General features: G+C 44.4%; 4 long non-coding RNA genes across 9 annotated transcripts; 2 read left to right on the top strand and 2 right to left on the bottom strand.

Moving 5' to 3' along the window:
- Positions 1–19,862: 19,862 nt before the first annotated feature.
- Positions 19,863–22,740, top strand: LOC135369237 (uncharacterized). Of its 6 annotated transcripts, none has more exons than XR_010415002.1 (4): positions 19,863–21,003; positions 21,078–21,239; positions 21,363–21,560; positions 22,728–22,740. It is a non-coding gene; the product is annotated as an uncharacterized LOC135369237 (long non-coding RNA). The 6 variants fall into 6 exon arrangements; XR_010415000.1 differs by lacking the exon at positions 22,728–22,740 and having other exon boundaries at positions 19,863–20,284; positions 20,666–21,003; positions 21,363–22,721; XR_010415001.1 differs by lacking the exon at positions 22,728–22,740 and adding an exon at positions 22,389–22,721.
- A 65-nt stretch (positions 22,741–22,805) lies between these two features.
- Positions 22,806–23,291, bottom strand: LOC135368067 (uncharacterized). The gene is made up of 3 exons (XR_010414658.1): positions 23,252–23,291; positions 22,947–23,081; positions 22,806–22,886 (listed from the first exon to the last, which is right to left on the bottom strand). It is a non-coding gene; the product is annotated as an uncharacterized LOC135368067 (long non-coding RNA).
- On the top strand, positions 22,954–24,061 carry LOC135368065 (uncharacterized). Its single transcript, XR_010414656.1, has 2 exons — positions 22,954–23,305; positions 23,799–24,061. It is a non-coding gene; the product is annotated as an uncharacterized LOC135368065 (long non-coding RNA).
- On the bottom strand, positions 23,796–24,140 carry LOC135368066 (uncharacterized). The gene is made up of 3 exons (XR_010414657.1): positions 24,058–24,140; positions 23,927–23,989; positions 23,796–23,862 (listed from the first exon to the last, which is right to left on the bottom strand). It is a non-coding gene; the product is annotated as an uncharacterized LOC135368066 (long non-coding RNA).
- Positions 24,141–25,628: the final 1,488 nt, after the last annotated feature.

The following is a 25,628-nucleotide window of genomic DNA, read 5'->3' as shown; positions in this document are numbered from 1 at the left end:
TCGACAGGTGAGGCAAATTGATTTATCTCCTGTCATTAGTTTCGCCACTGACTGCATATTGTGACTTCATATAGTGAATTGTACAGTGCCCTGTGAATCGCAATGTCCCACTCAGATTGTATAGCATGTAATCGATCTTTGTCGAGAGATGGGAAATTTTTGCAATGCTGTGGATGCAATTATGCTTATCATCTGGGACAGCAATGTTCAGGAGTGGCAGATGGAACTTTTAAATCAATGAGTAATGAAAAAAGAGAAAGTTGGAGATGGCCGTACGTGCCGTGCTTCTGATAGTCGAGGTTCACAGTCGTCACAAACAGCAGATATTACGGAAATAAGTAAAAAGCTTGACGAGTTACTACCTTTAAAATCTGCTGTCGACAACTTCAAACAAATTTCGGCGAAGATAAATGAACTGATGTCAATTAAGGACGCCGTTCATAAAATGTCCGCCATGTTTGAAACTGTGCAGTCTATTGAGAAGTCGATCGAACATTTCTCATCTAAATATGATGAAATACATGCCACTGTTACTGAACATAGCAAGGAAGTAAAAGCTTGAAGGATAGGGTAGTCAGTTTGGAAGTTAAAATGAGTGAGCAGGCTAAAGCTCTTCACGAGGTAAAGACAGCGCTAAATGAGAGTGAGCAGCACAATCGCAACTGCAACATGGAAATTCACGGTGTTGGCTATTCAGAAAATGAGGACTTATGCCTAATTTTGCAAAAGGTTGCTCAGGAGCTGGAAATAACTGCTTTTGTCAAGGAGGATGTGCTGGCGGTGCACCGGCTCCCTTCTAAAAAGAATGTAACCCCTAATATAATAGTTAAATTCAAGTCCATTGATGTAAAGAATATTTGGATGGTTGCAAGGTCAAAGAACCGACGGCTCGAATGGTCAGGATCCAGAATCTTTTTCAATGAGAATTTGACACTGCAGAACCGAGAACTGTTTTGGAAAACAAGGAAATGGTGTAAAGAGAAACAATATCAATTTGCCTGGGTCAGGAATGGCAAAATCTTTGTCAGAAAAGCTGAGGGCGAAACAGCAATCAAGATAAGATGTCTGGACGATCTTGAGAACATTTCCTAGATAGATACACAGTTTTGATTGAGATTTACGTTAGATGAGTGTACAATTCTGTAGTATAACAGATGGCTTGTCGTTGCGGAATCGACTGCATGACTCTCATCGTATGTTGTCATCCGGAGTAACAAGTCTGCTGGTGCAGATGGCATAAGAATTGGTGATCTACGGCGCAATTTTGCTGTGCTGAAGGATGTATTACTATATATTATTAACGGCACTTTTCATTGTGGAATTATTCCTACAGCGCTGAAAACTTCTATTATTCGTCCTTTGCATAAAGGTGGGAGACGTGACCTGTTGGCAAATTATCGTCCAATTTCAATTTTATCTACAATCTCTCAAATTATGGAAAAACATGTTTTTAAAATAGCAAGTTCATTTCTAGAAAGATTTGCTCTTATTTCAAAAACCCAATATGGTTTTGTTAAGGGTAAGGGTACTTTGGCACTTCTTGAAGACCTCTCAGACGTAGTGTACGAAGCACTAGATAACAATCTTATTGCGACAGCACTGACAGTGGATCTTTCTAAGGCGTTTGATATGATAAATCACACTCATCTGCTAAAAAAAATTGAGGCCATAGGATTTAGGGGTCCATTCCTTAGATGGTTCGAGTCGTACTTAGGCAATAGAACACAGAGGGTCAAGATAAAAGAAACATTAAGTAACTTCACTCCTGTCCGTGCTGGTGTACCACAGGGTTCGTGTTTAGGACCGCTTTTGTTCAACATATATGTTAATGACCTGTATGAAGCAATTAAGGGCGCTCATGTTTACCAGTATGCGGATGATACCATGCTACTCACAACTCACGTCTCCTATCTGCAAGCTGTGAAATCTTTACAATCTAATATTAGCCTGGCGATGGATTGGTTTCATAAAAATGGTATTGCTGTTAATCCCGTAAAATCGCAACTTATCTGTCTTCATAACCCGCTAAAGCGCCTAGCATGCAATTTACCAGTTCATCTTCATACGTCAGATTGCACTGATTGTAGCTGTGAGGCTATGACATATGTTTCCTCAATAAAACACTTAGGTATACACTTTGATAGTGATATGAAATGGAACACGCACCTGGCATTTGTGGCTAAAAAATTGCGCGCTGTTTCATGCCTATTGTATAATCAAAAATCTTATGTACCTTACTCAGTACGAAAAGTGATTTTGCAGTCCTTAGGATACTCTAGTTTGCGATATGGTATTACATTATTTTCTAACTGTTCTACGGAATGGGGGAATAGAATTGATCGCATCCTCAGAACTGCACTTAGGAATTTATCGTATGGGCAACTTCTTGGGTCAGATTTGGAAGGTGCTGATATGTTCCGTTTACACCGAATGTCTTCCTTTAAGAATCTATTTATTAGAACTGTTGTGTTAAAATTTTTTTGGATTGACAGGTTTAAGACCAGTCGTCCATATTATTATGGCCTCAGATGTCCGGAAGTTTACTATGTACCACGAATATTTACAAATTATGGTAAGGGTTTGCGGCGCTACTACGTTCCTAATATATTTAATACTTTGCCAACTGATTCGTTGGATTTGATGTCAATTCGAGCTGTTAAGAGTGTTCTGGATGTGTTGCTAGACTGATAAATTAATGGTGTTGTTACGGTTATTGTTACTAAGTCATGATTACTAACTCATTGTCTATTTCGAGTAGATTAGTTTTTCAGATGTGTAACTAGAGCCATAAATTAAGGGTGTTGTTATTGTTAAGGTACCTCTACTGTTACTGTTGTTACTTAGTGTCCCACTTGATTGCCGGGTCCTGCCCACAAACCGTTATGGTTTAGGTGGACCTTATGACATGTACAAATGATTTAACAGATGGTAATAAACAATTCCTATTCCTATTCCTATTCCAATTCCTATTCCAATTCCTGTTCCAATTCCTGTTCCAATTCCTATTCCAATTCCTATTCCTATTCCAATTCCTATTCCAATTCCTATTCCAATTCCTATTCCAATTCCTATTCCAATTCCTATTCCAATTCCAATTCCTATTCCTATTATTATTATTATTATTATTATTATTATTATTATTATTATTATTATTATTATTATTATTATTGCTGAGCAAGATGAAGAAATACAGAAACTACTAACATTACAGAACGATAGTGAGCAGCACAATCGTAATCTCAACCTAGAGCTTCACGGGATACCCGTACAGGAGGGCGAAAACCTCAGAGACATTGTTCGGAACATAGCTAGTAAAGCTAGCATATCTGATTTTAAGCCTGAAGCTGTGCAACACATTCACCGTCTACCTGTGAAAGGTGGCAAGATACCGCCTATATTGGTTAGGTTTACTTCGTTGGAAGCCAGGAACGCTCTGTTGCAGAAGCGCAAGATGATAAGAATGCTTTCAGAAAATAGAGATTTGCCTGATAACCTCTACGTGAACGAAAACTTAACAGGTTTCAACAGAGACCTGTTATGGAAGGCAAAGCAACGTGCGAAAGAACAAGCATACAGGTTCGTGTGGACAAAGAACGGAAAAATTTATGTCAGGAAGGTTGAAAGGGATCCAGTGTTGCGTATCACAGGCCACAAAGACCTCGCTAAAATTGTCTAATCCGTCATGAACACTTGCTTTGTATTGCCAAACTTTGATGCCTTGTTGGAGGTAGTAAACCCACCTAATCTTCGTACTTCCTTTGGTGTCGTCCATATCAACATCAGAAGCATGCGCAGACACTGGTGTCAATTACAAACAATTATTAGCAAATTGCAAGATTGCATTGACGTGTTTGCTATCTCTGAAATAAACATAACCTCGCTGGAGACAAACCTTTATCAGGTTCCTGGGTATCAGCCTTTCTTCTTAACACGTGACACGAGTCGTGGGGGTGGCTTAGCGGTTTATGTTCGGAAGGGTTTTCATGCTCAGATAGCCCCTGTTTCAGCCAATGAAATGGAATGTATCGTGTTAAATGTTACTGGAAATAACACCTCGTTGACTGTGCTTTCTGTTTATCGTCCCCCTAAGAGTAATGTCACGCTGTTTCTTGATGAGCTAAAACATATTCTTTCTAAGTCTCTGTCCACGGACATTTGTATGATTGGAGATCTTAACATAGACGTTATGAAAAGCACCAACCGTGTTGTATGCGACTACCTTGATATCCTTGCAGAGTTTGGTATGAATGCATTGATACAACAACCGACTCGTGTAGAGCCGTTACGTGATCATATTGTTTCCGCGTGCTTGGATCATGTAAATGTAAGATGCCGTGATGGCTCTGCATGGGGTGGAGTTGTTGAAGAAAAGCTGTCTGACCACTACTTCACTTTCGGTTTTTTGTGCAATCAAGGCCAGGCCGATGCCAGTTGCTCAACAATTGCTCAAGTTATTGATACTGACTTATTTCATAGACAACTCGCACAACAAGACTGGTCGGATGAATTCATGCATCGCACGCACCACGAGATGTACAACATCCTCGTAGGAAAGTTTACGATGTGCTACGAGAAAGCCAAGCGTCCTGTTAGATTTACTAAACGAAAGGTGGATCATCACTGGCTTGACAATGATATTCTGTCTCTAATCAAACAGAAAGAAATTTGTTGGCAGCGATGTCGTAGACACCCAAGTGATACTGAATTAAAAAACAAATTTCGTGCACTGAGGAATAGGGTGACGGCACTTATTAGACTGGCAAGAGGTGCTTATTACCATAATAAATTCAATAGCGCTAAAGGGAACATCAAAGAAACCTGGCGTGTAATTAACCACTTACGTGGTCATTATGCGGAGCGTAGCATTGATCAGCACCTGACCAACAGTTTTGATACTGTATACAACTTGGCTGACAGGTTTAGCGCACATTTCGCTAATATTCAAACACAGCCATGTTCAGGTAGATACACTAGACTGGCCTCACCTAATAAAAACTGATGTGGATTTCCTGATATGAAGGAAGACGACCTGCTTCTCATTGTTAGTAACTTATTCAACACTAGGGCCCCTAGCTGTGATGGGATCCGTATAGTATCGATGTCAAAAGGAATATTCACATTATGAAACATATCATTGTATCCATTTTAAACGGTATTTTTTCGACTGGCGAGGTGCCTGCGATGCTTAAAAGATCACTCATTAGACCAGTCTTTAAAAAGGGAAAGCGCGATGATGTGGCTAATTATAGACCGATATCTATAGTCCCAGTCCTGGCCCTGATAATGGAAAAATATGTGTACTCTGTCATGAACAATTTTGCTAACCGGTTTAATCTCATACCTGATAGTCAGTTTGGCTTTATTGAGGGACGAGGCACATTGGCCCTATTGGAAGACTTCAGTGATTTTCTATACAACGCGTTAGAAAAAAAGCAGTTTGCGGCAGCCTTGTCTCTTGATCTTTCTAGGGCTTTTGACACCATACACCTTGATATATTGTTGTCAGTGTTATATGACCATGGATACAGAGGTCGAATTTATCATTGGTTGGTAAATTTTCTAAATAACCGCACTCAGATTGTCTCTGTTTGCGGTAACATGAGTGATGTTGTCGACGTAAAAATGGGTGTCCCGCAAGCGTCCGTCCTTGCTCCACTGTTATTTAATTTCTATGTCAATGAACTCTGTCGAGTTGTTAAGTACTGCAAAGTATACCAGTACGCAGATGACACGCTTTTGGTCTTCACGCACGTGTCTCAGGTTGAGGCAATCCGGATGCTTCAAATTGATGGTAACACCGTTAGTAACTGGTTCTCTGATTGTGGCATATGTCTAAATTTTGATAAAACCCAACTAGTATGTTTTCATAGTCCTCTAAAACGTTTTGATGATTCTTGTGGGCTCTGTATATCGGGTCACCAGCCTTTGAAGTATGCACAAACAATGAAGTATTTGGGTTTGTACTTCGACTCCGATATGACATGGAGCACACAAGCTTCGCATGTGTGCATCAAACTAAGACAAATTTCCTGTTTATTATTTTCTTTGAGATATGTGTCTCCCCTCAGAGTTCGCAGAACTATTCTTGATGCCCTAGGTTACAGCGTACTCCGCTATGGCATTACCCTTTTTGGCCATTGTAGTGAAACTTGGAAGACCAGAATGAATGGGATCTTGAGGAGTTGCTTAAAGAGTGTAGACTACAAAAATTCAGCTACAAACGTCTCTTACGACCTATTCCGACGTCTTGGTTTCCCCTCATTCTTTAACCTTTTTAAATACGTTGTCACTTTAAAACATTTTTGGGACCCCTCATATAGGACCCCGGTTAGCGAATGCTGCCCTTCTAGACGCAGGCGGGTTAACTTTGTTGTGTCATTTTCACATACAAAATATGGATTCTGTCGCAGGCAATGCTACGTACCTCGTATCTTCAATGAACTCCCTGTTGACATTTTCTGTTTGGAGTCTAAGTACAAACTAAAAAAAGCCCTACGGAAACTTTATCATAGGATGTAGTTCTTCTATATGTTCGTATATTGCCAAACTGTATGCTGCTGATTGCCTCAGGCCCAGTGCCACAAGCCTTTCGGCTTAGACGGGTCTGTTTTGTTATATATCTATTTTGCTTTCTTGAATAAAAATTATTATTATTATATCAAGATGGCGCCCAGTGCCGACACGTGTGTCATCTGCGCTCTGCCGTTTTACGGTAAACAATCTACTCTGAAGTGTACAAAGTGCGACAAACGGGTGCATGCTAAATGCATGAACCTTACCTCCGATGATGCCAAAATTCCGGACGTCGTAAGTCGTTTTTTATGCCCGCTCTGTGACTCTGTGCCATCGCCTTCGGTGACCACTAGGCCTAACGAGACCAACCTGCCATCGTCTCCGGCTTCCCCACCGGGATTCTCCCTGCCCCAACCCGATGGCCTTGACCTTGTTTCCCTACTCCAAGCTGCCCTTCAGGGGATTTCCTTCCTGACCGACGAGGTGGCCGCGCTCCGCCGTGATAACGCCCAACTCAAAAAGGAGTTTCACGAATCTTCTTCGGCTATGGTGATCCAGATCAACTCTCTGCGAGCTGAACTCCGTAAAGCTTCTCTTCGTAGGGATGCAGCCATCACTCCGAATTTTCGTGCAAATGTGGCGTCGTCGCAACCGGCCTCCCTCCCTACTTCGGCCCCATCTAAGGATTTGACTCGAATGCCGGGAGTCACGTTCGCGGCACAGGCCGCTAAACTACCTGCAGGCAACACATCTTCACCAAGTCTTTCTAACGGTGAGATGTCGCCGATTGAAATGCCCAACGTACGTGCACCTCAGCCCAGAGCTTTCTTCGGCACGTCGATTTCCGAAGGCCTAAGTGCCGTGGAACCGCGCCGCGCCAACAAGGCACTATTCGTCACCAAGCTCCTTCCTGCGACAACTGTAGACGACATCACTGCATTCGTCGCAAAGAAAACTGACTCCTCGTCTATCAAGTGCACAAATCACGTTAACAAATCACGTCAAAAAATCACGTTACGAAACGTATGCCTCGTTCCACATCTCAACCGACGACGCTGCCTTTGACCTCCTTCACGATCCTGCGGTGTGGCCCTCTGGCTGCTTAGTCAAGCAGTTCAGGGGTCGACTCCACAGCAGCATGATCTACAGTTCCGACCAACATGCTCCCACGGATGGCAGTCAAGAATGAGTGGGCAAGTCTCTACTATCAAAACGTGCGTGGCTTGCGTACGAAGAGTTCGAACTTTTTCTCAGCTGTGTGTGAGTGCGAATACGACATCATCTGTCTTTCTGAAACCTGGCTAAATGACTCTATCCCGAACAGCGCCTATTTTCCCGATTGCTATAGTGTGTACCGTTCAGATCGCGTTGTTTCTGGGAAAGCTACTGCACGTGGCGGTGGGTGCCTAATTGCAGTGTCCAATGCCTTGAAAGTTATACGTCGCCGCGACTTGGAGCAATACCCTGAGTCGGTATGGATAGAAATTCATCGCCTCAATGACCCCAACTTACTTGTGGGTGTCCACTACTTCCCACCATTGTTTAATCCGTCAGAACTCTCCCAGTACCTTCTGTCCCTGGAGCCATTACTTGATAGACACTGTGACATCTTCATCTTAGGTGATTTCAATCTACCTCATTTCGAAGCTCAACAACTTTCCCCTGCCGTTCCTCAACTGTCTTACGGTTTAAACGGTGTAAACTGTCTTCGTGACTTTGCCGATTTCTTGTCACTCTCCCAAGTTAACACTGTCCCCAACCATAGGGGACAATTCCTTGATCTTTGTTTCGTCCGCTCGGCCAATTTTACGTCTGTTAGACCTGCTTCCCCGTTGATTCCGCCAGACAAATATCACCCCCCTTTTGCAGTGTCCGTGCCTACTTCTTTCCGTAATCATCATGTAGCATCCGATATTTTCGATCTTCGTCGAGGAGATTACGTTGGTCTATATCATCATCTCGCAGCAGCTAATTTTGAACCCGTATTCAATGTCACTGATGCTAACAGTGCTGCTGTTTTATTTACAGATATTGTTCATTCAGGTATAAGTTCCTTTGTCCCCACTCGGACCATACATAATGTTCATAGATACCCTACTTGGTTCTCGAAGGAGACCTGATCTTACCTAAAGAAGAAAAAACTCCACCACCGGCAATTCAAAAAGCATAACTCCACAACACACTACATACTATTTGCTCACTACCGGACACTCTTTAAGCAGGCACAATCACGTGACTATGCCAATCGCATCAAATCCATTGAAATGGATCTCAAGAGTAATCCTAAACAATTTTGGAAACAAGTGCGTCTTTCTAAAAACGAAAACAGTCTATGCGCTTTGAACAGTAACGGTGGGGTATCTTCTAACCCAACCCTGATGTCTCAGCTCTTCGCTACACATTTTTCTTCAATATATAAACGCGGTAACGCACAGCCAATTGCGAATTCGAGCTCCGTGTCGAACGCATCTTATCACCTTCCTTGTATAGCAGTGTCCTACGAGGAGGTCATCGCAGCTATTCGGAAGCTAAAACCTACTTTGACCCCAGGGGCCGACAAAATTCCTGCAGTATTCGTTAAAGCCTACGGTGACCTCCTTGCACCCGTCCTCCTTCATGTATTCAACCTGTCTCTACGAGACTCTGTGTTCCCCACCTGCTGGAAAACTTCGGTTGTCGTACCAGTCCACAAGTCTGGCGATCCTTTAAATGTGTCAAACGTCTCGTCCTGTCAGTCTACTGTGCGCGTTTTCAAAGGTGTTTGAGCAGGTAATCTATGATCGCACGTTTTCTTTTCTCAAGTCGCAGATATGTGAACAACAACATGGTTTTATGCCAGGCAGATCCACTGTCACCAATCTTGTATCGTTTATGTCCGTCGTGGCTCCTTGTGTCTCAGAACGAGGACAAGTAGATTCAATTTATTTTGACATTTCAAAGGCATTTGACATGATGGACCATACTATTTGACTTCACAAACTTCATATGACTGGTCTCGGAAACGCCCTCATTGCTTTCTTCCTTTCGTTTCTGAGTAACAGATGCTGTGTCGTAAAGGTGCACGGTGCCTTTTCTTCTCCTTACTTTCCCCCTTCAGGTGTTCCTCAAGGCTCAATTCTGGGGCCGCTCCTTTTCAATGTATTTATTAATGATTTAGCTCGGCATATTCGTCATTCTAATGTTCTTCAGTACGCCGATGACGTGAAGATATTCAAAGTTATCAACGACCCAAACGACGTTCACAAGCTACAAACTGACGTTTATTCTGTAATTGAATGGTGCTCTAAAAATGGGATGACTATTAATCCATTGAAGACGAAACATGTGACTTACTCCGGAAAAACTAACATAATATGCAATACATACATGTGTTCCGATGCCATCAAGCGTGTCGATGTACTGAAGGATTTGGGGGTCATTTTCGACTCCCAGCTGCGTTTTCATGATCATGTCTCTTACGTTCGGTCTTCAGCTCTCAAAATTCTTGGCTTGCTCACATATACATGCAAAATCTTTTCCACACACTCTGTATTTTTTCACCTGTATCGTTCCTTAATTTTACCGCGACTGGAATACGCGTCTCCAGTGTGGAACTCTCTTTCCTGCACTGACTCGTCACGGATTGAATCTGTCCAGAAGAAATTTCTACACATTGTACATAGCGTATTCTTAAGAAAAAGCCCTCACTTTAGAATGTATGTGTATACTGAGATAACGTCATTTCTTAACCTCCAACCACTCTCAACGCGACGCCGTTTTCATGATATTATGCTCTGTTATGAGATCTTACACAGTTTTCTCGATACACCATCTCTATTACATCAGCTTCATATCGCCGTACCTGTCAATGTAACCCGACACACGAATATATTGTACTTATCCCACCATATGCCTGCAAATCCGATCGTACGTATTCAACAAATGACAAACGTAATTCACCCCTCTGTTGATATCTTTACCTCGCATTGAAACGTTTTTAAAACTCTCCTCTTGCGTTCACTCACTAACACATGAAGTTGTACAGTTTTTTTTATTAGTATTATGTACTGTATATATCCATGTCTGTATTGTATGTATCACTGTGAATATCTTCCCTTTACGCTCCTCTTCCTTAATTTTTTATGTTATGTTTCGCCTAATCTGTATATGTATGTATGTATATATTTGTAAATACTGCATTGTCTGCGTGCGCCAACACCAAGGCTTCGTCTGTTCTTGGGCACATTAATAAAGGTATTATTATTATTTTGTTTTGTTTTGTTTTGTTTTGTTTTTTGTTTTGTTTCGTTTTGTTTCGTTTCGTTTCGTTTCGTTTCGTTTCGTTTCGTTTCGTTTCGTTTCGTTTCGGTTCGGTTCGGTTCGGTTCGGTTCGGCTCGGTTCGGCTCGGTTCGGCTCGGTTCGGCTCGGTTCGGCTCGGCTCGGTTCGGTTCGGTTCGGTTCGGTTCGGCTCGGTTCGGCTCGGCTCGGCTCGGCTTGGCTTGGCTTGGCTAGGCTAGGCTAGGCTAGGCTAGGTTAGTTATACGCTGGGTGTTAGTGCCCGTCACAGGACACACAAACTTCACGTTGTGGTCAGCTGTTGCGTACTGCAGATTCATGTGTGCCCCGTTGACCTCGAGCACGTAGCTTATGCATCTGTAGTCCTGTCATTCGTCTGTCGCTACCTTCGTGCCCGGTGCGAAGCCCTGCCGAAGGAGCGGGCCGGGTGTAAAGAGCTATACTCAGATATCGTCAAAATGGTTTGAACATTATCAGAGCCTTCGATTGTCCTGATGCTTGTCCTGTGCATACATGTCCCGTGTTCATCTGTTGTACGTTCTAACCCCCTCGCCTCCCCGTGAATGGATTACTTTGCCCTACGCTGGAAAAAAAAGTCACACGCACGCTCATAGTACAGACGGAGAGGCGAAAAGAAGCGACGTTGCGATCACTGTCCCGTAATGTTTGTTTGTTTTTTTCTTCGCGTTTTTTTCTTCGCGCTTTTGTCGATAGTATAAAAAATACAAGATAGAAATGCGCAAGTAAGCTCACAAAGGAAAGAGAAAAATAAATAAGAAAAGAAAGCGTTCCAAAAAAATTCACATACTTTTACAATACCAAGGGGAGAAAACGACATTGAGCAACAGATGCTGCTCCTTAAGGTGGGCTTCACCTGACATCAAAACGTTACATTTCGCCATTTTTCGTGGAAACGTACGTACAAATCTAGTGTTAGCGTGTTAGCGCAGCGGTCAAAGTACGCGCGCACGAGAGCGAGGAGGGCACGATACCCGAGGCGGGCGAGACGGCCGGGGAGTAAGACAGAGGATTCCGTCGGAAGCATTCGACGCTACACCTTTGGCAATGTCAGACGTTTGTCTTACGTATGAAAGTTTCGTTTTTTTTTTCTTCCTACTTCCGATTCCGATTCCATTTTTACCCGACACTAGCCATTCTGGTAGGTTTGTAAATTAGGCTTCACCTAACGCACCTGTGCGCTAGGTGAAGGCGAGTTGCAGAATGGTGACGCCTACCAAAACAATGCCCCGGAAGGAGGCAAATCATGACCAGGAACGGTGTCGATGCCGGTTCGGCTGATTTGCTGACGCGAGTTTCGTTTCTACTGCAACGCGAGGCTATCGAAAACGAGTAAATATAACGAGTTTCGACAAAAACTGATGTTCCACGAACAAGACTCATTTAAGAGAAAAAGTTTCATATTCAAAGCGCACTCTGCTGCACGTATACAGCGTCCATATACAGGGTGTCCCAGAAAACGTGTCATTGAATTATAATAGAAAAACTACGCCACCTAGAATCATGCGGTCAACGGCATTCGCTCTTACTATGTTTTTGCCAACTCCTGATGTGAATCTTATGTACCGAAAGTTTAATTATGTAAATATTTGCTAAAATTTGCCAAGTAAAGGTCTTTTTTTACCCCACCAATATAAAGAGCGTGCCGAATTCACTCAAGTTCATGATAATTGAAGGCGATATTTCCCAGCTATCCCATTCGAAAAAATAGCAAAACATCATGCTTTCCGTAGCACCGCACCATAACGCGCGACGACTTTTTGAGCGCAATCGCTCTCAGTCCAACGATAAGGGGTTGTAAACCTATCGCACAGAGTGATAGTAGAAAAAGTGACAGTTCCTGAAATTAGGAGAGGGAATGTGCGATCCCAGCGAAAGTCGGCCTGATAAGCCATATACCTGTGTTATCTCTTTCTGCGTTGCAGGTGTGGGCTGGGTTTCCAACCTCCTTTCGTTGGACTGAGAACGATTTCGCTGAAAAATTTGTCGCGCGCTAGCTCCGTAGAGCATGACGTTCGGCTATTTTTTCTGATGGGATAGCCCCTGAATATCCCTGTCAATTATCATTAATTTCCGATCATTAAAAGCGACCTTTACTTGGCAAAATTCCGACTTCAATTCGCAAAAATTTACATTATTAAAATTACGTTGCACGACCTTCACATCAGTCGGTGGCACAAACCTAGTAAGAACAAATGCAGTTGACCGCATGATCCTACGTGGTGTAGTTTTTCTAAATTATAATTCAATGACACGTTTTCTGGGGCACCCTGTATACTGGGATGCTCAAAATATTCCTCTCCCGACCTGAAGACAGCTTCCGATTACGTCTACCAAGCTACCAAGCTGCAGCAAGCGGTATATATTGGTGCAATACCGCAGGTATCACTTGAACCTCCATGAGAGTCCTCCTGTTGATATAGTTGTGCCTCCTCTGCCACATCGTGCAAGCCTGCAAGAATTCAAAGAAATCTGCCCCTATGCAATTTGTTGCCCTCTACATGTTCGTAGATGCTCAAGACATCCTTCTCCAGACATGAAGATTGCTTCCGATTACCGTCTACCAAGCTACCAAGCGGTACATATTGCTGCAATACCACCGATGTGACTAATTCCGTGTGAATCCCCTTCTGCCATTTTAAAAGAGTGTCACTACCTCTTTGACACTTGTTCACTCTACGCGACAAATTTCCCGAGACATGAGAAATGTCGCAGCAGACAAACTAGTGTACACTAATGCTAAGCAAAAGTGCCCGATGCAAAGCATGAAACCAAGTCCTTCAATGTAGACAAGAATAGGCATTGCCCAGTAGGATGTCAAAATGACGCGGACGCATTGCCCTTCCACCGACAGTTGGTTCGCCCCGGTCCATGACTGGTACACCTTGACAACTGCCCTGGGTATATTGTACCAAAGCAGCCCACAAAAGACACCCGGATGCAGCGTGAAAACAAGCGCAAGGTATGGGCGCCCTACAGCTAAGAACACTGCTAGACCCGTCAGGTACACAATTGCGAGCGCGGTTTTCGCCATCATCTTTCCGCCACGAAGCAGTTGATCGACTTGAAGTTTCATCCTGAAAGAAATGACAGAAGGGAATTAGATACGCGAAGAGAGAGAAGGTAGACGCGAGGAGAAGTAAACACGAAGAAGATATAGACGCGAAGAGGGCAAACACGAAGAAGAGATAGACGCGAATAAGAAAAGGCAAACACGAAGGAGAGATAGACGCGAAGAAAAAAGGCAAACACGAAAAGGAGACGGTAGACGCGAAGAAGATACGAGAGAGGAAAAGACGATAGAAGAAGAGAAGAGAGGAAAGACGGAAAAAGAGGAGAATGAGCGACCGGAGGTTCGGAAAGATTGGCGATCGATGGAGATGCACCGTTTTGCAATTAAGTACTCCCTTCTCATCGTCTATGGTGAAACACCAGTTGCCTTTACCACCTAGCGGCACTATACGGAGCACCAGTGCATGGAGCACCTAGCGGCTGCCATTAGATGGTCTGACCTTTCCCCGTATATCTTTCCTTTTCTCTGCAAATACCCCCTGGTTTTGGTCACGACAACGGTTTCGAAAACATGATAAGCCAATGGCGCTGTTCCTTTGTACGGGGTGATATCACATTGCCAAACTTGGATTTGGTAACTTCCTTTTCCGTAGGGCTTTCCATGTACTAAAACTCACAGGAAAGGGAAGAGGAAGAAGTTATAGTCTCTGTGATGAAATGGCAAAATAACAAAATTCGCCGGCCGCAACGCGGTGCTCGCGTGCCCTGGAAAGCCAGATACTGAGACCTATAGCCTTCACACTGCGTTATTTTGCGAACGTCTTAATCAAAAACAATGGTAGATAATAAGGGTTTATTCTCATGACGTCATTCGCCGGAGACCGCCACTGTCACTTGCAGGTAGATGTGCTGCATACTGTAGGCACTGATCTCTATGTATAAAGGCTGGATCGCGCATAGGAGAATGGCGCGTGGGAGAGAGGTGCGGCAACAAGGCGCCATGTTGGAAAGCCCACTGGCGCCGGCTGTTCCCATAGGAAACAATGGGAAGCGATTTGACTTGGAGTATTTATTGCGATTTAAACGCACCTCATTGCTGATTAGCAGGCATCTTTCTTAGGAATCAGTGTGCTGATGTATTCCAAACGTGCTTCAGCCGTGTTCCTGTAGTTTTTAATGATAATTGCCTTCTTTTTCTTCTCCGCTGCCTGTATTCCGAATAGGGGGTCGTAACTGTCGTGCACAGGGCGCATACGCATGAAAGTGAATTTGGTGAATGTTAACCTATAAAATTAATTATTTTTGCTCAGGAAGGTTTCATACTGTTTGTTATTGTAAGGTAATTCCGTTTTTATATTTTTTGTTTGTTTTCGTTTGTTGTTCGGTTTTCGTGTGGTGTTCCGCGGCTCTCGTTCGTTATTAAGTAGTTTGGTATTGTACGGTTCTCGTTTGACTTTTTCCTTTATCGTATTATGTTCTACGAGTGTCTCTGGGTGTGTTCTGCAATAAGACCTCGATCCTTATTTTGAAGAGGCTCATTATTTTATTCACCACATCAGCATCCAGCAATGGGGTGGAGTATAGACCCTGGCGATGAAACTTCCTATTCCTCATCTTAAAATAACGTTATTGTTACGAGTGCTTTCCAGTTGTTCAGCTGTCAGCGTATTTCATTCCAGAAATTCGAAGCGCTGTGCACGAAGAGCATGCACATGCATGACTTATCACACACGCTGTAGGAGCGACTGCACATACGAGGTTAACACAGCAGTTTATTTACTTCCACCGTACCTCACAAATTAAAAGGACAGCGGAACAAATTGGCTTATTGGCGCAGGTTCCTCATCCGCTTCTTCGGCACAGCTGAGCGACTGTGAGGGGAACCTGCAAGTACAAGCGCATTGTTTATAGAAAATACATGGTCTTGAAATTGGTAGGAGCAGCCACAAATGCTTTTTTAGTACGTAATGGCACCAGCGAAGCAGCAATGCAAACAAATTCGAGATCAGGGGCATGCGATGCGAATAAACATATTTTTCCTCAAAATAAAGACTTACCTGCGAAAAATTATCTGCCCGTGTGAAGTGTACTCAAAGCTGCAACAAACTGGCATGACATGCCCTTTAGTTTAAAGTAAATTTTAAAAAATACGGGCAGCCCCGCTTGAACTAAATGCAGACGACAGAATGCGTGGGGCCCACCAATATGGCGGCCGGTGACCACGCTGTGGAGCACCCTATGCGCGATCCAGCCTATATACTATAGGGATCAGTGACTGTAGGTCCCGTCCAAGCCGCTACCCATATCACACCCACCGTATATTTGTAGATGGGCAGAAATCCAGCGAACCGGTAGAAATGTAGGAAAGGAGTTGCCTCTGGACAGAAGCCCCCGATATTTCGAAAACAGAGAGCGGCTTCTGTCCTGCTGAGGCAACTCCCTTCCTACACCGTATATTTGGTGTTTCAAAGTTATTGTGCAGCGTGATTTGTAGCATATCCAAGCAATTTTCATGTTTTCGACGGTAATAGTCACCCAAAAAGCATATGGCAGCGAACTAATGCGGGAACATAACTTCGAGGGACCTACAGTATGCCGGCGAGGTAACGTTAGTGAATAAACCCTACTCTACCCTCAAGACTCCGTCATTTAGTTTTTTTCGCGTGCCCTCTCGGTATTTCTTTAGTCCACGGAGGCCATTACTGGAGCGCTGCTGCGACTTGAAAGGCAGCCATGTTTGTTGACATATTGTGTCGTGTAGCGCTATGGTCTTTCTAGCCCGCCATATACAGGGTGTCCCAGAAAACGTGTCATTGAATTATAACAAAAAAAAACTACGCCACCTAGAATCATGCGGTCAAGAGCATTTGTTCTTATTAGGCTTTTGCCACCTCCTAATGTGAATGTCATGTACTCCAAGTTTAATTATGTAAGTATTTGCGAACTGAACTCAGAAATTTGCCAAGTAAAGGTCACTTTTTTACCCACCAATATGAAGAGCGTGCCGAATTCACTCAAATTCATGATAATTCACAGTGATATTCACGAGCTATCCCATCGGAAAAAAAATAGCCGAATATCATGCTTTTCGGAGCACCGGACCATAGCGCGCGATGACTTTTTGAGCGCAATCGCCCTCAGTGCGACGAAAGGAGGTTCCGAAGCCAGCCCACAGAGTGATAGTAGAAAAAGTAACACTTCGTAAAATTGGGAGAGGGAAAGCATTATCCCAGCGAAGGTCGGACGTGATAAGCCGTGCCTGCTTTGTCTCTTTCTGCGATATCGGAGAGGGCTGGGTTTCCAACCTCCTTTCGTCGGACTGACAAAGATTGCGCTGAAAAATTCATTGTGCGCTATTCTGTGCGACCTCCGTAGAGCATGATGTTCGGCTATTTTTTCCGATGGGATAGCTCCTGAATATCCCTGTCAATTATCATTAATTTGACTACATTAGACACGCTCTTCACATTGGTGGGGTAAAAAAGTGACCTTTACTAGGCAAATTTCCGACTTAAGCTCGCAAAAATTTACATAATTAAACTTACTTTACACGACATTCACATGAGGAGGTGACAAAAACCCAGTAAGAGCAAATGCCATTGACCGCATGACCGCATGTCGTGTAGTTTTTTTATTATAATTCAATGACACGTTTTCTGGGACACCCTGTATAGGAGCGCTAACCAAGGGTGCGTGCTAAAAGAAACTCGCAGGTCGAGTAGATCAACTCCGGATTGTGAACATAGAGAACAACGTTGATTTTCCAAGAGTCACTCTAGTTACGCAGCAAATATTTATGTGGATTCTACATTGCACCCTCAACATATTGTCAAACTTTACCACGAACGAGAAAGCCGTCTTTATTGAACATACTGCGCACCCAATTGCAGTGATCGAGTCGTGCCCACGTGACCCCGGAGAAATCCCGGGACGAGTAGCTCAGAACAAGTAGCGTACGAACGTGTACTCAGAAGGACGTGTACTTAACATGTACTTAGGAAGGCTGAAGTAGCTTAGGAACGTGTACTCACCTCGACTGAGTAAAGATGGCGACGCGTAATGCGCGTTCGGTCGGTTCGATAATCACCCGCGCAATACCACTATAGGTGCATTCTTTTCGCTTGCACCTCCTGCACCAGATCTGAACTGGGTTATTTGCGTGATGCACTTTCCTGTTGAAAAGAAAGGCATTACTAATAACTAGGGCCAGGATTTTTAGGCATTTGCCTAAAAATGCCTATAAATGCCTAAACTGAACATTTTCATGCATAAATGCCTTTTTCCAAGTTTCGTGCCTAGAATTGCCTATTCGAGACAATTTGGGACCGGACCTTCTTACTTCCATGCTATATATCGTGGCAGAACGGGAGGTTTTGTCACCTTCCAACACACATTTATTCTCGTCGCAACCTTGACGACTATATAGGGCAACCATCGCATCACAAAGCCTGAAAAATACGTTGACCCCTCCGATAGCCATCTTTTCTGCACCCCTGTGACTCATCGACCGTTTTTAACAGGGATATGTTGATCCCCCTCGATAGCCTCTTACCCTTCGCCTCTGTGACTCACGGACACGTAACCTCCTTAACAGAAACTCATGGTGTGAGGCTAGCTTTTTGTGTCTCCTGTCTTAGAGTAGAGTTAGTTAACAAGGCTGCTCACCGCATCGGTTGGTTGCCATCAGTACAACGCAGTGAACCGAAAATTTCTCCTGCCTGTCGACGAACATCAAAAAGCCCCAGGCAAAAATCTGGAGTGGGACCACTTCGAAGTGGATTATCGGACAGGAACCACTTGGAATGTGGAACCATTCAATGGCTGGGACCAGTTAAAAGTGGAACCAGTTTCACGGTGGTACCACTTGTAGTGGAACCAATGGAAATTATCTAGTGGTCCCTTCTGCTAAGTGGTCTGGGATCCGACCACTTAGCAGATGGGACCACTAAATGCATGTAAGAACCGAAAGTAATGCGTAGAAAAGCACATACTGTTGAAGTAAATATTGTTTATTCTGCTATGAGCATACATTAAGGATAAAGAAATTATCGATACATCTCTCACGTACTAAGTCGCACACGGGTAATCACTCACTGCGTTCAGACGAGGCATGTGCTTGTGTTGAAGTTGCGATGCACTCACGGACAACAGGGAACATGGCGTTTTGTTGACCACCTCACACCTGTATTTTCTCAAAGATGACACCTCCGTCCATGTAGGTCGCGGCATGTACCATTTTCCTCTTCACCAAACGACCCTAATGTTTATACTCGTCTTAACCATGTTTCTCAGGTTCCTCTAGCTCCTAAAATAAAACACATAATCAGCAGTAATCGAAGCACCACGGTAAGCACTTATACCTCTTAAAATCGGAAGAAGCATTCTGTGCAGTCCGTTTGGCGTTTCATCGTCCGGTTCTTCTCCGGACGCTGTGTCTTCCTAGCGTCGAAACTTCTCCGAGATATCGCCAATATGTTTCACATGACTCATTGTCATCACGTTGTCTTAGAAAACGCACTAAAACCACGTAAATAGTGCACAGGCGATGCCCGATATCTGCCACGGCAACCGAAGAGAAAAAACGACCTCGCAACGACGCTTCAAGTTCCCAACTTCCAACTAACGCGCTCTCTCTCCTCCATAGAGATAATATAGGAAGACTCTAGAGAACGGCCGTGGCGCGCGGCCAATCCTTTCTCCCTACCGCGGGGTGTGCCCACCTGCGCGCGGCCAGCGGAGGCATAGACAGCGTTGCCAGACCTCTTTTTGCACGCTAAATGTTAGCGAAGTACTCGTTTTTGAGGGCAACAATGCGGATCTCTATGGCAACGTAAGTGAGAACGCCTCGGGCGTGGCGTTCGTCTGCTCTCATGGCCTCCGCATTGCTCGCCGAGCCGAGCAGGAAATATGTAAGCATACACCTATCAGTTGTTGTTTGCATGCATGATACAGACGTTTGTCGTCGTACCTTTGGGCAATTGCGTTGAACGGCTTCTTTTGGAATAATAGCTTGTATCGTGGCGTAAAAGGATAACGTGTGTCTTGTTGCACACAGTGAGGCCTAGCGAATAGCATGTAATGTGGATATATGACCGTTTAAGTGTTCGAACAAAGAAAGGTGTGTTTCCGAACTGTGCGTTTCCTCGAAAGGCCTTTATTTGCCGTGGTTGTTGGTCATTAACAGGGACAGCAGGCGAAATTCGTGATACATGTTACTGCCTGTGTATCACTCCTACCTTGTTCCGTCGTTTGCGCGTTATAACAATGCAACAATGTAGGAAAGCGTCGTAAACTGTTAGTGTTTTCATCAAGGCACACAGGTATATGTAAGAAGAAAAAATAAATTTTGGGTCGCAGGTCCACTTGGGGCGAGCGAAGACGACAACGATTTAGGGCATCTACTGATTGCGGAACAAGATTTGTTTCGTGAGCATCTGCCTCACTTGGGCACCACGACTTGCTTCTGTAATTCTTCTACTATGTTCTCTTAATCTGATGCCAGCATACTTTTGCAGGATCACTTTTGCCAGTGAAATTATGTGATCAGGCTCCTCTGCATAGTGCTGGCACAGTGGTAGCTTGTCACCGTGTGTTAGGATGAAGTGATTAAACGATTTCAAAACGATCGCCCGCACTACAAGCTTCACAGACCTCAATTTCTCGAGACGAAAGGTCTGCTCAGCGCTACACAGCAGACGTGTAACAAACCAGTATGGTTTAACCAGCCCTCCATTGTCCCTGAGCATGATGAGAACACTTGATGTCTCGTCATCTAGGAGTGTGTCCAAACAACCATTACAGGTGAGTTTTGAGGAGACAATTCTAACAACATATCCTCCAATATAGGCAACAATGTCCTCGCTGAACCTGCTGAGTCTGGATGATTCCCCGTAGTCATGGTCAGCACACTGTAGAAGGGCACAGATGTTGTCCTCTGCAGGAACTTCTGCAGTGGGAGTCTCCTCACCTGCACTTTCCTCCCTTCGCGGCTTGCCCTGGTGACCGAGTGTCTCTATGCCTTCCACTGTAGGCGCAACATTCGCAGAGCTTGGGGCCTGAACTTCAGCGTGTATCAGAAGCTTCCTGTAGGCATGACGGAATTGGGAAGCTGATGGGTTATTATTCCATCCTCCTCTTTGCCTGATGCAGCTGAAGAACAGTTCCAAGTGGTCCTGGCTGAGGCGGTACGTAGTGATGTAATTAGGGGAGTGCAAGGGAGTAATATAGTTTGTTCAAACATACTGTTTTCTGATTCTAGACCTCTACATGTTACCTGCATGCGCCCGCCTGGAACAGCGCTTCTGCCAGCTGTGCGACACTTTTTAGCGTAAAGGCCACGCTGATGACTGACATGCGTCTCCCATGCTGAGCAGCTAGCTCCCCGGATGGAAGTCGCAGTGTCATCATTCTTGACGACAATGTAAGCATCGTTTTTCCTTGCTGGGAAATTGTTCCATTGCGAAGTGGTGCCTTAAATCCTTTGCCAATGGGACTGTGCGAATTAAGCAAATCAAATGCTCTGTAAAAGATGTTCATGCTTTAGCTTTAGTGGCCACAGTCATGAAAATGAAAGGCCTACTCATCTACGTCGGCAATGAACGAAGCTGTTGCGTCACTTCCTTCAAATTCGGTCAATCCCAGGAGCCGTGCGTGGGTCAGGGCTTTGCTCACGGATGAACTTAGAGTCTGCGCTGCAAGGCGGACCTTCATGATCTGGCGGCCAAACTCAATATGGGATCTGGTGAGCTTGTTTGCTGCTCTGAGGCCCTCCTTCTCTTGGAGTTGCTGCAGCCTTTCAATAAAGGCCCACCTGATTGTCTAAGAAGGGTGAAAGTATACTTAAATTTGTTGGCAGGCAAGAGAGAAACTGAAATGGAAGCTAGGTGTACTGCATTCAAATGCAGAAAAGTGAGCTCAACTTATGCATAATGCTGGAACGTGGAGGGACCAGAAAAAAACTCGTCCATCCTTGTTCCCACATTATTCACAAGGGACAGTTGGTAGTATTGTCATCCTATTTGCTTACTCCATAGTGGCTGCTCTGTAACACCTTGTGGTCCCCAAACAGGTTCCTGAGCAGTTTAAGACTGTGTGCAGCATCAAAAATTAGGTGTATGCTCTTGTCAGCATCAGCAGGATGGGAGAAAAATGTCCGAAAGTCCTCTGTGTTGTTGGCATGGATATGGCACCCCAGCAGTCGCCCCATCATAACATTAGACGATAGCCCGTCACAGACGACTGCCACGACTTCGAGCCCACAATTTGTTAGCACCATGATGGCTTCTGTCAGTAGTGTCTTCAGTACTTCCCCAGATAGCCCCTTATTTAGAAAATAGCCGAAGGGTATTTTCCATGGTGATGCCACGCCCACAGCCATAAATACCAAAGAGTCACCTGCTAGGGGCGCATCATCCGTGTCATGAGGTGTGTGGTCCTCCCCAAAATCAACGCAACCAATTAGCCGTCCAGTGGCCTTGTCTACTTCACATTTTTTGCGTATGCTCATTCCATCAAGCATGATTGAGCACAGCTTCTCTCTCCTCTCAGTTGTTTCATGCTTTTTCTTCAGGTGGTCTAAGACTTCCTGCGTGAAGCCAGGCCAAGCACCAATAACCTTTGACCATTCGCGGAGTGTGTCTACAGCTGGCATTGGGAATAGTTTTGAGACATATTTGTAGGCACGAGGTGAATAAAAGTGGAGTGTCATTGCAAATCTCCTAGTTTCTGGGGAATATCTACGGCCTGGCTTTTTCTTTCTCACGTTCTTTGCCCATTCCTTAAGTATCTCTTGTGGCAGTTCCCCAAAGGACTCCAGCTTTGTTTGAGCCTCCTCTGCCAACAAGTTCTTTTCCTTCAGTTCAGCAATGAGGCTTTTTAGATTTTTAATTTTCTTTTCTCTCCTTTTCAGGGTCAGTTGCAGCTGTCGACGGACACCACGCAGGTACTGGTTCTTCTCTCGAAGTTGTCTCATTCCTGTTCTTGGCGTTGTTTTGCTGTGGTAGGTGTGCTCCTTGTGACCCTTGGGTGTGATCGGGCTGCCCTCAGTATCTGTGTTGCTCACAGACACCTGCAAAGTTGCTTGTTGGTTAAGGACAGCATTCCCCAATATTTTCCATTTTAAAATTACCGGTTGTCGTGTAGGCGTGGTTTCATTGCATGTTTCCGGTTGTTGCTGCCCTGCTCTGGGGTCAGGGGACAAAACATCTAGAGAAATGTCCTCAAGTCGTTGTGTTTTGGGATCTGGGCTTTCCTGCTGACACTCCTGAAATGGTAGTAGGAACTGTCGCTGCTCACAGGAATTGGAATGCATTGTTTCGCAGTGGGCTATAGTCACAAAAGCAATTTGTCTGTGTTTTCATGTTTTTCAGCAGCAGAAGAACCTGACAGCAGAAAGCAGCAGGAATAAGAAATGACATACAGACATATACTCACTGCTTTCCGCTTTTGTGGCAGCTTACAGTAGGGATGGTCCTCATGGTCAAACACGTTAGCCTAAAAAATGTTTGCATTTATTTCTACAGCTCGGGTTACATGACGTTACACTGCATAGAATTCACGCTTTGAGAATAGTTATTGGAGCCTTAGGCCCACAAATAGGTATTACATTCTTGAGCACTAGTGAGGCATCATCATCATTATTATTATTAAGAAAGCTCATGTGCTCACAGGCAGTAGGATAGCCGGACTAGGGCTGGGGGTCTGGGCCCGTGGAATACTGCTTTCAGGACCTTCCTTAGAAAAGAATGAAAAAAATCCTACATGGAAGCAGATGTATGACTTATTGACCAAGCCATTCTTACAAGCAGTGAAACAGGTTGAGGGGGGCTGGTAGTCTCTGCTTCCACAGCACTTGCCTCGGGCATCTCCTTGATAGAAAATTAAGACCATTAAAAAGGGAAGGAATCGCACAATCTATAGGCCAAGCCGTCCTACAGGTCTAGTTGTAAAAGCACGTAAGCAAGAATTCATGTCCTTACAGGCAGTGGAACAGCTGGAGAAGGGACGGCGGGCTCTGCTTGCTCAGCACTGGCTTCAAGCATTTCCTGGAAAACATGCAGTGAAGGCAGTCATACAGGGGGGTGGCTGCACAAACTACTATGTACTTACCAGGGAAACTGTGTCAGCACCACTTTCATCTCTTTCATCTGGCTGGCTGGCTGTTACTTGGCTCTAAAAAAGTTCTTCCATTATTATCTCCTTTTGTATCATTTTAAAAGTAATAAAGAATAACCGGATACCTCAGCAGTTCCTGGCCTCACTGTCATAGGGACCGCGTTTGCCTTCAGTTTTGCTGTCTGATGACCAGCGATGAAGCTAGAAGTGTGGAAGTGCCTAGAGCATACTCTCTGACAGCGTGTAGGAACGAGCGATTGCATGTCAAGTGCTTCCAGCCATCGGGAAAGCAGGTGTGGATCCCGCGGAAAACTGCGATAATATGTATCTCAAGATCGTGCCGTAAGTTTCGACAATATTCGTTTAGAGTGAACAACGTTTATAGGCGACTGCGCACGCCACAGAAAATACTTGTGCATGGACCCAGTGGACACTTACTTGTGAAATGACACCCCGCAGGATTTACTCTGCCTCATTTTGCATTTCACACAACAGCTGGGCATCTTTCAAGCTGTGTAACTGCAGCGTCCGCGTCTGACAAGTACAGAGCGATGCGAAAGCGAAACTACATGCCAGTTCCCTGCTGGTGCTCGATTGAGCCAGAGAACGTTGAGATCGCAATTTGACAGCACACAGCAACTGAACTTGCAGACTTTTATTGACTTTTATCAACACTTTATTTCTCAATTTTGCACATTTCACCAAAACAGTCACAGATTTGTGACATTTAAACGAGTTTTGAAACAAGAGACGAGGAAGTCAAACTTAGCGGTGAAGCGCGCAGCCAAAGGCAACCCTGTTCATGCCTCCCAAAATGTCAGCGCCCTCGGGGGCACACTTTTCTTGCCGAGTCCGACCCCCCTGCTCTGCTCCCTCTCGCGGCCCGCCGTTAGAATTTGAATTGAAAGCCTCCCGCCGCACCGGAGCGCCCTCATAATTATTGCATCTGCTTTGGGTCAGCCCGTGCAATTACCTCTTTGTTTTTAGTTCTTCTCATTATTTGGCGGAGTGTGTCATCTTTGGATTGTGTCTTTTGGCAGTTTGCTGGTACATTTTATGACATTTGCCTTTAGATGAGAATATGAGCACGAATTGAAGTTACAGCATATATTTTATCGAAGACGTAAACGGATAAAAACCCCAGAAATATAGATCATACGCGTGCTAAAATACATAAAAAGATAAAAAGATTCAACTGGAACCATTCCGGAACCATCCACATTCAAATGGAACCAGTCCAGATTCAAATGGAACCATTCTGGAACCAGTCCAGATTTTTGCCTGGGGCTAGAAACAGTTGGCATTTCTTTGAATGAATCTCTAAAGATCCTACAATGTGTCCGCTCTGCGCTCCAAAACCTCGAGGGGAAAGGCTCCAGAGCCACCACGAAGATGGAGGCACTCATTCAAAAGAATCGGGCCCTTTCCACACTGCTGAAGATTGGAGAGATCCTAAATGGCGGGGACACACCTATACCAGATCAAGACCTCAGCCCGTACGAGATTTCATGTTTCAAGTTTCCACCTGTGACGTCATATGACGTGGAAAGAAGCTTCTCCCACTACAAGGCCCTATTTAGAGCAAACAGATCAAGTTTCAGAACGACTTTCACTGTGCCATGCTACGAGAATAGTGAAGAAATGAGTCAATAGAAGCTTACAATGTTATTGTGCCTATATTTGCCTATTTCGATGT

This window comes from Ornithodoros turicata, chromosome 9, assembly GCF_037126465.1.
Source record: "Ornithodoros turicata isolate Travis chromosome 9, ASM3712646v1, whole genome shotgun sequence".
NCBI classification, from domain to species: domain Eukaryota; kingdom Metazoa; phylum Arthropoda; class Arachnida; order Ixodida; family Argasidae; genus Ornithodoros; species Ornithodoros turicata.
Note: the sequence above shows the minus strand (reverse complement) of the source record. Positions and strands in the feature narration are given on the sequence as shown.